The sequence below is a fragment of the Dreissena polymorpha genome, chromosome 1 (genome assembly GCF_020536995.1).
Source record: "Dreissena polymorpha isolate Duluth1 chromosome 1, UMN_Dpol_1.0, whole genome shotgun sequence".
Lineage (NCBI taxonomy): Eukaryota > Metazoa > Mollusca > Bivalvia > Myida > Dreissenidae > Dreissena > Dreissena polymorpha.
In genome coordinates this window covers 32,506,479-32,519,319 of record NC_068355.1, presented here as the reverse complement: position 1 = coordinate 32,519,319, position 12,841 = coordinate 32,506,479, and the positions used below count along the sequence as shown (strand labels likewise).

Genomic DNA, 12,841 nt, shown 5'->3' with positions numbered 1-12,841 from the left:
TTTGCCAGTATAACAAAAAAAATATGAAAATATTTAACAACAACTGAAACGACAAAAACTCGCATTTTGAAGGAGATCAAGTTGATGTTTGTGGATGTTTGTGGATCAATGTCCCGATGTTCATTTATGAGTTGATTTGCATGTCAATGTGTGTGAGGTCCTTTCGCGTCCGTGACTGCATTTACTACAAACAAGGACGTTTGGTCGAATACTGAATTAAAGCAGCAATTTAAAGCAATTAAGTTATTGTCACTGTATATGTTATTTTGGTGTGCTGTTGGGCGGAGATCCGGAAAAACCAGAGGACATCCCTCTATCCGAAGAGAAAACCGGACATGTGTATATTAGTTCCCCGGTGATGCCTCTCCCAGCTGCAATGCGTGGCTCGATGACGTCACAGTTTGACAACCTATGGCGAATTTCGTGTCCGGCCAGCAATAACAACAGGAACGGACGCCAATATTTACCTCTCACTCCCCTGGGTCCGCCCATCATCCCACCGCCACTTCTGGCTCCTCCACTGCCGCCATTTCCGGCGCCCATACAGAACGGGCCCGTGCAGCCGCCATTACCGCTTCCACTGACTACCGGAAACATCGGGTTGATGCCGCCTGTAATGAAGAAATGCAGTGCTCGTGTATATACGCACCATGTGGCATTTAAAACAAAATTTGTTGTAAAATATGGAAAAAAACATCGTCATTGTCCTGGCGACTTTTAAAAGAAATCGGATTTATCCATTAAGAGTCATTCTTCCATGCAACTCCATCCAGCTCCTTCTTTCATAGCATGAAGTATGATTTGGACCCCTATATCACGTTTCGATTTATTTTCCGCCCAAGAAGCGGGACGGACGCACGATACAAGCGAAAATTATGATCCGAACTCACTTCGTAGGCATCGCACGCTCGAAAATGACCTCAATTCATCAATTTCCCCATATAAGGCCACTGTATAGACACAGTTGAAGTCATTTTACTAGTGAAATACATGTTCAATTAAACATACATAGGTCATGCAATATAGAAGTTTAAGAGATTAACTCAAGGTTTTATAACGTCGATTTGCGGATGCGTAATATTTTCTTTAAATCGGCGAATTTAAGTGCTGACGAAATCGTCATTTTTATAAAAATGGCGAAATTTTGTGCTGTCGAAAATAAATGGTTTCACAGTAGTGCATATATAATGTACGTATTCATTTAATGTGCGTGTTTTGTGATTCTTAAAGCGGGACTGCACGATTTTGTTAAATCATTATGAATTTATATAAAATGTGTAAAAAACCTATAAGACATATATTTCAATATAACGAACAGAACCATGGATTGACTCACACATTTTAGATCTAATAAAAATAGAGATCAATATATGTATAAATTCAAGAAATATGGGAAAAAATAATTTTATAAACAATTCTGTGTTTATCGGAATAAAGTCCAAAAGGCAGTTAGAAAGGCAGAAGCAACCTAAATCCACGAGCAGCTAGAAGAATGTAAACACAATCCAAAATCACTCTGGGCTCATTTAAAATCATTAGGATATAGTGACACAAGTTAATATTCACCAAATGTTGTCCTTAAAATAAAAGACCGTCTTTGTTTTGAAGCTAAAAATATAGCTGATCATTTCAATCATTTCTTTACCACGGTAGCCGCCGTCTTGGTAGACAAACTTCCAGCTGCTCCAAATTGTTTTCATGTAGCCTCATAAAAAGAAATCCTGATGCTAAGTCGTTTAAACTCCGTACATTCTCCGAACAATTTGTTCACAAGGAATTACGTAAGTTAAATTGTTCGAAAAGCACAGGTTTAGATGATATACCTGCCCGATTTTTGAAAGATTCATCATCCTTTATTAACATTCACATTACATTTTTAATTAATAGCTCTATTGTAAATAATTATGTTCCAGATGCTATGAAAAGTGCCAAAGTTAAGCCTCTTTTTAAGAAGAATGATAGATCTGATGTTTGTAATTATAGGCCAGTTAGTATATTGTCAATAGTTTCAAAAATTCTTAATCGCGCCGTATACAACCAGCTGGAGTCTTTTTACGTCAAAAACAACATTTTGTACAAATATTAGAGTGGGTTTAGGAAACTTTAGGGGAGGTACTCTACCGATTCCTGCCTTATCCATCTTACAGATCACATTCGTGCACAGACCTCTAGGGGTATGTTCACGGGTATGATTATGCTTGACCTTCAGAAGGCTTTGGACACCGTGGACTATGACATCATTTGTCGAAAGCTCCTGGAGATGGGTGTGGAGTCGGTTGAGTGGTTCTGCTCATATTTGTCTGATAGGACTCAGTCTGTTCACGTAAATGATGCAAGGTCGGACTTCCGGTCGGTTGTGTGCGGTGTCCTACAGGGCAGTATTCTTAGACCTTTATTGTTCCTGGCAAATATAAATGATATGAGCACAAGCATTAGTTCGTTTTGCAAACTTATACTTTATGCAGACGATAGTGCCATTTTGTTTTCCCACAAAGATCCATCTTATATTAGCCAGGTTCTAGGCAAAGAGCTAGAAAATTGCAGTAAATGGCTAATTCATAACAAACTGTCTTTGCATCTTGGGAAAACAGAATGTATTCTTTTTAGATCCAAGAAAAAGTTAAGCAAAATCCAAAATTTTACTATTTCATGTAATGGCCAGGAATAAAAAATCTACAAGTACAGTTAAATATCTCGGTTCAATTTTTAGATTCAGATGTGTCAGGTACATCTATTGTAGATAGTATTTTAAGTAAAGTTAATTCAAGAATTAAATTTTTATATCGTCAACAAAGTTTTTTAAATAAGTTCCTTAGGAAGACTCTTTGTAATTCCTTAATACAATGCCATCTAGACTACGCATCATCTTCCTGGTTCTGTGGTCTTACACAAACTTTAAAAAAGAAACTGCAGGTAGCTCAAAACAAAGTTGTACGTTTAATTCATAACTACCATTGTAGAACATCACTTAGTGTTGCAGATTTTAAGGATCTTCCATTTCTGAATATTGAATATAGATGTAAACAATTGCGACTTAATCATGTATATAAGATTTTTAACAATATAGCTCCCAGTTATATGCACAACAATTTCACTAAATGTAGTAATATCCATTCTTACGGGACTAGATCTGATGATAAGGGTGATTATCACGTACATCCAGTTGATACTTTTTCTTCCATATCTTTTTATCATAATGCAATAAAAGACTGGAATAACTTGCCAAAAAATATACGATGCACAAAGTCTAAGAATACGTTCAAAAAACTTGTTAAGAAACATTTATTAGAAGAAATGGAAAAAGTTGAGAAACAAGTTTATCTGTATTATTAACTTTTTATCATTTGGCTTTAGATCTGTAAACCATATTGTAATACATTTTTAAAATGTAAACTATATTGCTATACATTTTTAAACTGTAAAGCATTTTGTAATACATTTTTAAAATGTGTTTATGCAATCCTGTCAAGTTCATTATCATACCATGTGTTTTCGTATTTAAAAACAAGAATTATTTTATTAATACCATAATATGACATTGTGAGACCGTTGCCACTTTTTTCCATCATATATTACGAATTTATGATATAATATTACGTCTCTCAGATCAACATGTGACGACTTTGGACCCCGTTGGAAATAAGTTTTGTACGATTTTTCGTCAAAACTTTACGGGTTATCCAGTGCACTTTTAAGAGTGTTAACAAGGTTTTACTATAGCTATTCTTGGAAAACTGCCCCGATTATTGGTGGACATATTTCTTTAAAGGACAAGAACGATTTTCAAACTGAACCGAGCTATCATTGAGTCAAATGTTATGACCAAGTTTCATAAAGATTGGACTATAAGTGTGACTTCTAGAGTGTTAACAAGGTTTTACTATAGCCATATAAGCAAAACTGCCACACCCCTGTAAGCCATGTTTTTTTTTTAAACAAAACTAACCATTTTAGAACTCAGCTGAGATACATTAGAACACATGTTCTGACCACGTTTCATGAATATTGGACTAAAAAAAAGACTTCTATAGTGTTAACAATATTTTACCATAGCCATATAACGAAATCTCCCATGCCCCTGGTGGCGACGTTTTTCAACTGACCGAAACCGTTTTCAAAGTCAGCTGAGATATTATTGAGACACTTGTTCTGGCAAAGTTTCATAAAAATTGGACAATACATGTAACTTCTAGATTGTTAACAAGCTTTTGCTTTAATTTGACATAGTGACCTAGTTTTTGACCACACGTGCCCAAGGATCGAACTCGACCAAAATATCATTGGGACAAATCATCTGACCAAGTTTTATTAGTGTTATCAGGGCAAAATATTGACGACACACGACTGACAAAAGGTGATCCCAAAAGCTCACCATAAGCACGTTGTGCTCAGGTGAGCTAAAGAAGATCCCTTTTTACAAAAACATCAAACATATATGATATGGATATATTATGACACATTGGTCTTATAAATTGTGGATTCTCAAAAAGTATAAGCAAAACACTTTAAACGATTTAAGTCAAATTATAAGACGAGTGGCAATCTGTCAGACAAGAAACTCATTGTAATGTCTGGGTAAATTCAACAAATGTTTTTGAATTCCTGAGCTATGAATGAGAGATGCTTCAAACTAGCTGACTGGATTTCATGTCAACAAAAAGCGATATCAAAAATGATAATGATTTAAATAATTTGAGTTAGAAAACAGACACAGTAAATCTGGTAAGTTGTGTATTATGCAAGAGCCATAACTCGTAAGTGCTTAATACCCACTGGGAGGTTGTCAAACATGATTTAAGTACGTTCTGACTTATGGCCCAAAATAATAGTGTGTGTATCATCATCAAACTTGGTGACAATGCATATAACCTATCAAGCAAATGCTGACAACATTCAACAGACGAAAGACAATCAAAACACTTGATTGCAGCATATGCTGACCCATGTCCAGATAGTGATAATACACGTAAAACTCCACGTTCCTATCATTTTACCTTCATAACATTGGATAATCCTTCCTTTTAACGTATAAACTGCTCTAGGTCTAAACTGAAAAGAAATAGTAATAATGACCATAGTATCATCAAGAAATAGGTATTTCATTACATAAGACACTCTTTTCACGGATGTTTATTTGAATAGAGTATTTTCTGATTTTTTTTTCTTTTTTTTTTCTTGTTTTTATACACCTAGAAGTAGCATTTCATGAAATCTCATTGATGTGGCTTAAAATAGCTACAATTGCAGTTGTTCATGAAGCCATTTAGCAAATTGAGCTTGGAAGCTAAAAACGGGTAATAAATTAACAAATAAGATCCGTCATTTCAATTGCATTGACCAATCAGAGTACAGATTTTTAGGACTCCCGCCATCTTTTCCGACATCAACGACAGTTCCGTCATTAGCATCAAGCTGCCCAGAAGAAGTAACGAGTGATTGGCCGCTGCCTATTGCCAGTCTCCCAGACAACAACGTGTTGACTTTGAGAACTTGTTTAGAAATTGATTGGTTCTATCACATACAATTGGTAGACCTAAAATGAAAATATATGATGAATGCATACGTTTACACATTGCTTCAATAGTCAGAAGAGATCTTCAAAACGCAATGACGTATTACCGGTGATTTTGTTATATTACTTACGCATAGTCCAGTGCAAAATGTTGTTATGTCGTCAGGTTATCAAAACGTTGTTTACGGTAATCGTATGCAGCGGTCGACTGAAAACATACACTCAAGAGTAAGTATGTTTTTTTTTAAAGTTTTGTCCCCAATAGTTGGTTCTTACTTGTTATTGAGTCTCTGTATGAATACGCTTTATAATTTAAATAATATGTTATCACGTAATGAAAAAAAATTGCTTCTGTTTTTAATTGTTAGCGCCAATAAATAATGGCGAAACGTTATTGCATTCTACGCATTTTACTGGAGTGAACTGATGTCAGCAAACTTATAGAGAATAACAAGTTACTGTCATATCGATGTGTAAATATATCAGCTGAGGCTTAGAATACAAGAACGGTGAGTTTCTTATGTTACACAACGATAGGGCAGTGACCTATTGCTCTGTTGATTATACCTCTACGTCAATATTTTAAAAGAAATAATATAATATAATCTCTATGACGCTTCATTTTAGCGTGAATAAATATAATGTTAAAAGTTTGACGTTTTAATAATTACGTCATACGCACTTGCGTGTATTATTTTTGAAGCGTGTTTTAGCTGTTGTGTTGCTTTTAGTGTCTTAAATATATAACATCTGTGTATACAATTATTTGTTTAGTTGAATCTGACTCTTGTTTTACCAATATGATCAATCTATAGTTGATTCCGAGTAATATGACCTACCTCAAAACATGAAGTGATATTAAAGTAATTTATCAGGCAGCGTTGCACTAGGCAAATATCAATGTAGTGGTGTAATAAAAAAAGGCTTCACATGTATTATCAATTTCAGACAAGGAGACAGGACCGGGCGCATCGATTTTGCTTCCGTTGATTATAATTCCTGCAGCAGCAGCATCCGTTGTTTTGGTGACGTTACTGGCAATGTGTTTATGTCGCCTAAAAGCGAGGCGGAACTTAAAATCTGCGCCAAACGGAAACGTTAGTGACGTCATGCGGTTCATTCACAGACAGATCGTTACCACCGACGCATTTAAGCCGAGTCTTGTTTGATCTGAGACCTTGTGTTGTATCAAAGATCTCGCAAAGATCTCGTACGACATTTTTAGTTACGACGTAATTTTGCAGTTTAGAACATAGTATCTTTAATTTGATCTGTATGTACCTGATATAAAAGAGCTTGTGGAATTACAAAAAAAACTTTATGCAATGTCATAATTAGATTCGAAATAGATATTGGTACTTTATACAATGTCATCATTAGATTTGCAATATATATTGGCACTTTGGACGCGCACTGTTTCGAAAATAAAGATATCGCGCTGTGTATTTTCCCTACGATGGTGAATATTATTTGTTGCCTTTTATTTCGTGGATATAAGAATAAGAGTACTTCAATATTCAATATACAGACGTTATTACAAAGCGCTGTCTATCTATCTATCTGTCCATGCCAACCTTTCTCTTGATTTGTGCGTATTTATTTAACGGAATGTTGTTAACCTATTTGTCATTTGTTAAATGAATCTCGCTCTAGGAATATCGGGATTGGTGCATGTGCTTAAAGTGTCGTCCCAGTTTATCCTGTACGGTCTGTACAGACTAATCAGGGACGATACTTTGCGCTGGTATGGTATTTTTTTGTTTGAATGAAGTTTCTTCTTAATGTAAATCCAGTTTATTTGAAAGTCTCGTCCCTGATAAGCCTATGCAGACTGCACAGGCTAATCTGGGACGACATTTAACGTACATGCATTCAGCCCTGTTTTCACAGAATGTTGCTTATATAATGATGTATTGATATACATGCATATATTTGTTCATGGTGTTTTTAATTGTTTCTACAATTGATTGTTCAAATTGTTAATGTATGTTAATATACATTTTAAGTATGTTAATGTATATACATTCATCCCAATTTTTATACCGATATTGACGGTATAACACCCTGTGGAATAAACTAGCATGTCTCCCACTTTGTTGAATATACCTGTCACGTGCACGGATTACTTTTTATTCAACCACTGAATTATTTTCCATAAGAAATATCTAGAGTCGAGAAACCTTTGGCTTTGAAATTATAAATACGAACTTCAACCTTAAGATCTAGTCGAGAGACATAAATTTTCGCCATCCGTATAATGAATCAGCTGATTGATTGCGTGATAAAATGACATACTTATTGCGTCATTTTTGTGATGTCATCTTTAGGTTTACACGAAACAAGTATGCGATGTCTGGAAATACAACATTGAAGACGCGCATGTCTTTCTTGTTTATGCATCGTGGAAGTAATTATGAAAAAGTGCATATTTTATGGACTACTTACCTCGGATGGAACCGGTGAGACAAAGGATTTAGATCTACATGTAGATCTAGCTTATTCGTGTTATTGATGTTCAGAATGTGCGTGCCTATTTCAGTATTTGGATGTGAAATTGTGTGTGTAAAGCATACTGATGGGTGTGTATTTTGGTTTAGTAGTCTATTCGAATTGTTTTGCTTTTGGATGTAAGTAAACGTAAGTGTATTCTCTTTGATGAATAAACTTTGTCTTTGTGGTTTTATCAAATAAAGTATATTCAGTAAGAATAACCCATTTGCAACAAGTGTTTCAAAGCTTAATAGAATTATAACGGATTATCTTGTGCTTGGGTCGCAAACTACAAGATGTGAAGGCTAGATCTAGACGCCATCAAAATCTGTGCAGCGTCCATGAACAAATAAGGCGAGTATAGTTTTGTTGATACTTTATGTTTAGAACGACTCTGTGTGTAAATCTACATGTACATGTATGTTGACATCGACATTATTTTGTCAGGAGCAATCGCCGCCATATTTGATTTTGATCATTTTCTTTCGAAAATACAATTAATAAAATCTTCTTTTCGCGGTCGTAATGTGTTACATTTTGCTAGCTGCGTAAAATTGAATCGAGGCATAAGGTGATGTTTTTTCTCGTTTTACAGTTTTTGTGTGAATTTTTTAAAGACTATTTTGCGTACAGTAACAAATATGTTCTATATCACTACGCATGGTTACATTCGTTAGATTTGAAGCGCTGTTAGGAATGAATTAAAATTATTGTTTAGGTTAGTAGATCTATTTATGTTAAATGTCACGTTGAAAAAATTAAAATGGGATAAATAGAATACTAGGATAAGCGTTGAATACAGAGAAATTTATGTTGCTCGACTCGAACACCGAAAGCGCTCGCCAAGGCTCGCGCTCCCGGCGTTCTAAGCCTCGCAACACAGTGATTTTTTTTGCCAGAAATTACAGCCGATATTCGGCTGCTTCCCAATTGCAAAAAATGACGTTTTTTTTCCCAAAAATTTGATTAAAATTTCCCAAAAAAAGACAAAATTTTCCCAATAAAGCCAATAAGATTACAATGTAATTTAGCAATAATTTCGAATGAGTGCCGATCGAGTTGCCGAATCGTCGCCGAACAACAACTGACTTACGTATTTTTCGCGAATTTAGCCGAATACGATTTTACGTTGCTATCCACCAATCGTGATACATCGGCTATCTCGGATTCCTCCGTAAGATAGGCCTCGTGGCTAACGGTCGCCATATTGCCTTGTATTACTACTTTACTACCCAAAAGGTTGTCAGTCTATTGTTATGAGGCTGTATACGATGCGCGTTGAACTAGCGCCAAACTTTTTACCGAAACTTTGATATAAATAGCACTATTAACGTTCATTTGTGTTGCATTTTGACCTATTATCCAAGTGATTTACTTTTCCATTATTATTTAATCACCCTATCATCAAATTTTTAAGATGAAATTACGGTGTTTACAAAACCAACCAAACCGAAAGTGAAACTGGATGCATTACGTTTCGCGATGTAAACATTAAATATTTGTTCAGTTTGAGGAAGCGAATCAATAATAGACGTTGGAATATGTATGCAATACAGACTATCATTGCCGATTGTAGTACTGGCTAAAAAATACCTTTTATGACAGGTCATGTATAGAACGTTAATCAAATAGTGACCATAAATCACTACAAATGTCTGCGTTGTTCATTAATATAATTAATGCACGTTTCTGATCTAATTGCCTGTATCTAGTTGTAATTAACATGATATTGATAAAATCAAAACGTTTTTTTCATAAATTAACATTACGTGTTTTATTTTTATCATTTAGGGAATATATAATTGTATCATTATGATCATTAAATATTCTGAAAATGATCTAAATTATCATGATTACTTTAAAGTAGAATTTTTAAATTTTACTCATTGTTTTTAATGAATTTGCACATTTGCTTGATTCAAAATAAAATGTATTAATAAGGGTTTCAGTTGTTAGTTTTAACCCATTTTTAGTTCGATTAAATTTAAAGTACTAACTACGTACATGTATGTGAAATGCTCTTGAGTTCGTTTCCTGGGCCTAGAACCAGTACTTGGGTGTCTCTTGGAGATTTCTTAAGAATGCTCCCACACTGGGGATCAAACCAGTGACCTCCAGATCATTAGGTGGACACCACATCCATTACACATCAGCGACCTTTAATTAGTAAATTACTTTAGTATTGCAGCATTATATAATGTAATGTTGCTACATATTTTTGGAAAATGATTAATGTGCAGTACTAAATAAATCTAAATGCATACAATTTTAATTGTGTATATTGTGTGATTATTAGTTACAAATTCCCTTTTTACAGGTATACTGGATTATGAAAGACTGATAAACATAAAATTGACAACTCACCCCTCAACGATACTTTGTGTGGCTCATTCTCGGAACAAACCCATAGTCAGTGAGAAAACTACAGTGTAAAAACCCCACTTGATTGTGACAATTATGGCTGACCAAGCAAATGTTATCATTTAAAATAAAGAAAACTTCCAGTTCAATATACATTTTATACCAATTATGACATTGACCAACACAGAAAATAATTATAAGGTTGATTTTCTCAAAATTGACTGTTACAATTGGATACTGTTTTAAGCTTCACTCTACTTTGTCTGAAAATAAAAGTCCTAAATGATGTAATAGAAACATACATATTTAATTTTTAGTTTTACAAGGATATATATATATACATATATTATAATATCTTTTTATCGATGGTCAATCAATTTAAGTTTAACTAATATATACATACACATTTTATACATGTGTATGCTTTGATTTTTTTCTATTGAAGCCAAATTTATATCCTATTAGATAGATAGATAATATCACAGCAGTATTCCTAGTTTGTCTGCAAGTACTGCAGAAATCATGGATTATTATTTTACTGAGTCAGCCTTAATCTTTATATTATAATTGTTAAAACAGATTAAGATGTGCATTATACAATTGAGGATGCATCAAGATTAAAAAATGGTACATGTATAAATTAATAAAGAATCAATAACAATCAGAAACTGTGCATTTTTTTCAGTATTGTGTGAAAGGATTTGAAGTAATTATGTGTTTTTGAAATATGATTTATGTGAATTTGAATAAATATATAAAATTTAGTGATTTTCTCAGACAAAACTGTTAATTACATACTAAAGTATTCAGAATGTATTATTGTAATATTAATTCGAATTTTTTAGTACAAAAAGCACTTTTCCCTGGCATTTGTATTTATAGTAATTGCATATTTTATAATTCTGACAGCATTTATAAACTGTGTTCATGCAAGCATGAAACCGGTTTCATTTTTTGAGTATTTAAACAAGAGGGCCATGATGGCCCTGTATCGCTCCACTGCTGAAAAAGGCTGAAACAAATTTCTCTGCATGTGCAAATACTTAAATATAGGCCCTATTTAAGCACATGTACACTTTTGTGACCTTCTGGGCTGGGTTAAATTTAACCCCAGGGGCATAATTTGAGCAAATTTTGTAGAGGACTACTTTATCTCACTACATACAAAATGTGGTAGCCCTAGGTCCTAGAGTTAAGGACAAGAATATTTCTAAAGTTTTCACAAAATAAGCAAGATATAAGCGTATATAATGTTCAATTTTGTGACATGCGGGTCAGGATCAAATTTGACCCAAAGGGCATAATTTGAACAAACTTGGTAGAGGACTATAAGATGTTACTGCATACCAAATTTGATAGCCATAGTCCAAATGGTTTTCGACAAGAAGATTTTTAAAGATTTCACAAAATAGGCGCTTTAAAAGCGTTTATTCAATTGTGTGACCCCCGGGGCAGGGTCAAAGTTGACCCCAGAGGCATTATTTGAACAAATTTGGTAGAGGTTTATTAGATGTCACTACATACCAAATTTGGTAGCCCTAGGCCCAATGGTTATGGACAACAAGATTTTTAAAGTTTTCACAAAATAGGCCCCATATAAGTGTATGTTCAGTTTTGTGACCCCGGGCAGGGTCAAATTTGACCCAAGGGGCATAATTTGAACAAACTTGGTAGAGAACTATAACATGTCACTACATACCAAATTTGGTAGCCCTATGCCTTATAGTTAAGGACAAGAAGAGTTTTAAAATTTTCACAAAATAGGCACTATATAAGCATATAATTGATTTTGTGGCCCCCGGGGCAGGGTCAAATTTGACCCCTGGGGCATAATTTGAACAAACTAAGTAGAGGACTATACAATGTCACTACATACCAAATTGTGTAGCCCTAGGCCTAATGGTTATGGACAAGATTTTTTTTTAAGTTATCACAAAATAGGCATTATATAAGCATATGTTCAATTTTGTGACCCCCGGGGCAGGGTCAAATTTGACCCAAGGGATTAAATTTGAACAAATTTGGTAGAGGACTATTAGATGTCACTATATACCAAATTTGATAGCCCTAGGCCGGATTGTTATGGACAAGAATTTTTTTGAAGTTTTCACAAAATAGGCCTTATATAAGCATATGTTCAATTTAGTGACCCTCGGGGCAGGGTCAAACTTGACCCCAGGGGCATAATTTGAACAAACTTGGTAGAGGACTATAAGATGCCACTACATACCAAATTTGGTAGCCCTAGGCCCAATGGTTATGGACGAGAAGATTTGTAAAGTTTTCACAAAATATACCCTATATTAGCATATGTTCAATTTTGTGACCCCCGGGGCAGGGTCAAATTTGACCCCAAGGGTATAATTTGAACAAATTTGGTAGAGGACTATTAGATGTCTCTACATACCAAATTTGAAAGCCCTAGGCCCAATGGTTATGGACGGGAGATTTTGAAAGTTTTCACAAAATAGGCCTTAT

General features: G+C 34.5%; 1 long non-coding RNA gene across 1 annotated transcript; it reads left to right on the top strand.

Annotated features, from left to right (window-relative positions):
• Positions 1-9,145: 9,145 nt before the first annotated feature.
• Positions 9,146-11,127, top strand: LOC127876047 (uncharacterized). The gene is made up of 2 exons (XR_008047624.1): positions 9,146-9,607; positions 10,320-11,127. It is a non-coding gene; the product is annotated as an uncharacterized LOC127876047 (long non-coding RNA).
• The last annotated feature ends 1,714 nt before the right edge of the window (positions 11,128-12,841 follow it).